The sequence below is a fragment of the Myxine glutinosa genome, unplaced genomic scaffold (assembly GCF_964187855.1).
Source record: "Myxine glutinosa unplaced genomic scaffold, kmMyxGlut1.1 SCAFFOLD_1291, whole genome shotgun sequence".
In the NCBI taxonomy this organism is placed as follows: Eukaryota; Metazoa; Chordata; class Myxini; order Myxiniformes; family Myxinidae; genus Myxine; species Myxine glutinosa.
This window is the reverse complement of record NW_027617386.1, coordinates 53344-58422: the sequence shown is the minus strand read 5'-3', so window position 1 is coordinate 58422 and position 5079 is coordinate 53344. Positions and strand designations below refer to the sequence as shown.

Here is a 5079-nt window from a genome sequence, read left to right as displayed (position 1 = left end):
TTGATTAATTGCATAATTAAAATCAACAAAAGATTATCATAAAATATTTTCTTAATCAATTGGCTAATAGCATAACTAAACCACCAGTGCTTTATCCGAAGATGTATCTTTTCGTAATTTAATGAAATAAATCATTAATAAAAAAATTAATTAATGAAGTCATTCATCGAATAATTAAACAATTAATCGATTAATTAATGAATCAATAAAAAAAAATTTCCTTTACAGCCAAATCACTTGGTCATTGTCATGTCCAAATATCAGCTTCCTCCCTCAAAATGTGCCTGAGATATTGCCCAGATGAGAAAGAAAATAAATAAATAAATAATAATGAAAATAAATAAATAATAATCATTAAAAAATAAAATAATTAATCAATTCGCTAATAAAACATATAAACCACCACCATTTCATCCGAATCTGTAACTAATTTAAAAAAAAAAAAATTGGTCATTTATCAAATAATTAAAAAATTAATCGATTAATTTGATTAATTGAATAATCAATAAATCAAAAATAGCCTTTGCAGCCAAATCACTTGGTCATTGGCATGTCCAAATATCAGCTTCCTAACAAAAGGTGCCTGAGATAATGGTCAGAAGAGAAAGTAAATGTATAAGTACTTAATTAATCGCTAATAATTAAATAACTCATCAATTAATTGATTAATCAAAAAACAAAAAATACAGTTTTTGACAAAGGACTTGCTCACTATTGTGCCGAAATTTCAGCTTCAGAGCTCAAAGGATGGCTGAGATATCGCCCGGACAAGCAAACAAGAAAGCAAGAAAAGAAACAAGAAAGCAAGAAAAGAAACAAGAAAGCAAGAAAAGAAACAAGAAAGCAAGAAAAGAAACAAGAAAGCAAGAAAACAAACAAGAAAGCAAGAAAACAAACAAGAAAGCAAGAAAACAAACAAGAAAGCAAGAAAACAACCAGAGTGAAAACTGAGTACTTCGGCACACAGCCGTAGTAATATATTGTTTTCTTGCATGACCTACAAAACGGGTGGACGCGATTTTGGTTTGAATTTATAGAGAATATTATTGGAAACATTCTGTCACTTTTCACACGAAAGATTTTGGTACGTTAATGAGTAATTTAGATTTTAATTAATTAGTTACATGTTTAAAATGTGCGCGTATCCTCAAACGGAAAATCCCGGAAAATAACCAATCGGAAGACGTGTTCAATATATCATCGGCAATTGGCCAATGACAACCGCCGTACCGGAACGGTGCGGTAACGCCTTGAGACAACATGGCGGCCTCCAGTGATGAGGACGTGTTGTCTTCGAGTGACGAAAATACTCAAGAAAAAGAGAGTTTTATGTGCATCTTCCCGTCCAAAAAGTGCAAAATTGTCCAATTTTCAGACAAAACATGGTCCCGTTTCTTAGAATATGTCAACAAATGGAAGTCTTTGGATGGTCCTCAAGCAAAAATTGCGAGAGATTACGTTGCTCAACACTCGGCAGGATTCAGTGCAGATTCCAACACAGCGCTGTCGCCAGCAATACCACTTCACGGAGGATTCCATCAGCCGTGTTACGCACGCTTTACAGACTCCCAACGTGTTGAAAGGGTGATGAAAAGCATGAAAAAGAAAGCCGATGACTTAGCCTCTACGGGTAGGTTTAAAACTTGCACTTTATAAGGTTAAAATTTGTTACAAATCAATTTATTCTCCAATGTTCTTATATTACTGGTTTTATGGGTTTTCCACATTAATTTTTGTTTCTTTGTGTGTGTGCGTTTTCTTTTTGTACAGCAACCGTGCCCCAAGCTGATGTCGGTGGAGAAAAAGTTGAAGCAGAAAATACAAAACCAACAAAGAGACGGGCTCTTCGTTCCAGCTTTGGTAGACCTCCAGTGCCAGCAAGATCACAGCATGTTCTACCAAACATATGTATCCTATGCCAGAAAGAAAAAACTATAAGATGCAGATCCACCCGCAAGAGAAAAAAGGAACACCTCGTCACATGTTCAACCATAGATGCTGTCCATTTACAGCAAGCAGCAGAAGACAGTGGAAATGTGCCACTTCTCATGCAGATTAAAGACAAGGATTGTGTGGCAATCGAAGTTAGGTACCACAACTCATGCATGCTACAGGGACTTTACACGCTACCTGACCAGGCCAGCCAACACACAAACAGGAAGTGATACTTCTTATTCAGAAGCATTTGAAGTTTTCAGCAAGACAGTGAAAACTCGCATCATTGACAACAAAGAGATCATGAGACTTTAAAAAGTGAATGCCTTATTCATCAAACAAATTAAGATAAGCCATGGAGTTGAGGCAAATTCATACAAGTCTGGATACTTGAAGCACAGGTTATCAAAGAAATTTCCACAGCTATGTTTTATAACACCTCACATGAAATCACAAGGAGACATCGTCTATGTTATGACATTTCTACAGCTACTCTTGTGGAAAAGCAGACAAACCTTCAAGAAGCCACGCAAAGCACGACCCACAGTGAAATGGATTCGACAACAGATGACACAGAAGCACCATCACAAGCAGGCCACCAATCACAAATGGGCTATGTGTATGCTGATCCAAATGCACTGCGCAATACGTACATGACAGCATTAGATCTCAGGCAAACAATCAGAGAAGTCAAACCGACTATGCCATGGCCACCGACAGCAGAACATCTGAATTTGAAAGAGGCAGAAGCAATTGTGCCCTGAAGCCTCTACAATTTTTTAGCATGGGCAGTTGGCGCATCTGACGAGCCAGACACGGAGAAGATGGTGGATGTATCTGCACCAATCCATAGAAAACTCCTGTCCGTATCACAGGATATAATTTCTCTGGCTTCTAAAGGACGGAAATAATTGCCTTGCTCATATCCTTTTGTTAGTGTTTTTTAAACATCAAATCAACGATCAAATATTGTGAAAAAAAACAAAATATGAATGTGTTTAATTCAGAGATATCTTATATTCCATGATCATAATGCATTTTACTTTGTACACAAGGCTGAAAAAAGGACTGAAGCCGATCTCATTATGAGGCAGACTCCACAATTTAATGTTACTGTTCAATACCTTCATTGCAGCTTAACATAAGATTGGAAGGTAACAACTGAGGCTGAATTTTTTTTTCACCTTTTCAATATTTTCAGGTATTTACAAGAGGAGCCGACAACCAAATGCAGAGATACCCGTTCCTGATGGGCATGGGTGGAAGATGGAAAGCGGTGAGCTAGTCATCAACTGGATGAACCTTCCTCCTGCTCCAGACAGTGTTATGGAGTTAGCTTACTGCACCGGTAACTGCAAGAAAAGTAAATGTGGTGATGCTGATACTTGTACCTGTCTTCAAAACAATGTTCCATGTACAGATCTGTGTAAGTGTGCTCGAAATAACTGTTGCAATATCACTGGACACAATGACTTAGACGATGATAGTGAGGATAGTGATTCTGATGATGGCAGTGATGGGGAAGTAGAGGAACCTGACACAGAAAATGAATGAGTTTAGTGTGTGGTCCATTTTAGGCTCGGAAATTTAATACCAGGAACATGCAATTGATTCACATCGTGAAAAATTTTGTGCTGATGGTCCAAAAGCATTTCTCATCTTGAAAGATGGCATACTTGTATAAAGTGACATCAATATTAGATCACTGCAATTTAGGAAATAAAATTTCATGCAAACCTTTGTGTCACTCATTTTATTATATTTTTAAAATCAGAATCAATACATATTTATGTTGATACTATTTTCAACTCAATTACATACACTTTGTGTTGTTATTTGAACTCTAAATGTGTTTTTTTTAAATAACGTATACTTGATCGATGATGACATTTTGGGCCAGCGGTTCTCGTTTATGTGCAACATTTACGCTTGTGAAAAAAGTATGTTGCTCGTGGTACTATAGCCTTTCATTTACCATCATGTTTGCCCCCACCCCAGAGGAAGGTCACTAAATCAAAAAACTAAAACGATATTGGCCTCTGGGCCCACAGTCTAACTCTCTTTCAGCGTGCGTCACTGCCGAGCCCCCTTCGGTGCCCGGCAATGACGTTTTGCAATGCCTGGAGATGGCATAAGAAAGGAGCGGTGTACAACAAACACACAAACCGTAGAGATCAACATACTTGTCAAAAACCTTTTTGCGAAGTAATAACGCACAAGATCAACCAATACTATTGAAAAATCTTTGATCTTTTGCAAAGCAACAACCAGACAGATAGGGGGTGAAAACATAATCCACATTTGGTGATGGAAGTAATAACTAATAATAAATGGTTTCTCACAGAAATATTAAAATACCCAAAACGTTTATGGTGGGAAAAGGAAAATTCACAGAAGTCTTGGATGTAGAAGGTGCTCGACCTTTCTCCCTACGGTTCAGGGGGGACAAGACCCTCTTGTGTTGCTCCTTATGAAACTTCGGCTGCACTGGAAACGAACCAATAAATAGATGTGATGAACCACCGGAAACAGTACAAATTGAATTACTAATTATCATAAATCTATATATATAAAACACAGTGTGTGTGTGTGTGTGTGTGTGTGTGTGTGTGTGTGTGTGTGTGTGTGTGTGTGTGTGTAATGTTACCGGTAGACTCCTAAACGGAGAGCCTCACGTACTTGATATTTGGCACAAACATGGCCATTGAGCCTGGGAAGAACATGGTCGACCTAAAAATTTATTTCATAATATTTTTAAACCATATTTTTACGTCAGCGCATTTCAGCGAGACATATTATGACCGGAATGGCAGAGCAGCGCGCTGATTCGCTCAGAGCGATCACGTGATGTTCCTTGCCGCCATTAACTCAGTTACGCGTTCGCACGTATTTCAGAGCGAAAAGCGATTGCGTTTTTTCACATTTCAGCGACGAACATTGCCATTCACACCACATAGGTTTTTTTCCCCTTCATCTTTAGATCCATATTTTTTGCCATAACGTAGTGCATGATGGCTCTCTCGAGCTCGAGTTAGCCAATCACCTGGGAGCATGAGGCCACGTTGGCCACGCCCACGACACGACGCAGAGTTGCAATCGATCGCTCAGAGCGATCACGTGATGTTCCTTGCCGCGCGACTATAT

The 5079-nt window shown here is 38.3% G+C and overlaps 1 long non-coding RNA gene across 1 annotated transcript; it reads left to right on the top strand.

Annotated features, from left to right (window-relative positions):
* The first annotated feature begins 451 nt into the window (after nt 1-451).
* On the top strand, nt 452-3675 carry LOC137423624 (uncharacterized). Its single transcript, XR_013621625.1, has 2 exons — nt 452-1630; nt 1771-3675. It is a non-coding gene; the product is annotated as an uncharacterized LOC137423624 (long non-coding RNA).
* The last annotated feature ends 1404 nt before the right edge of the window (nt 3676-5079 follow it).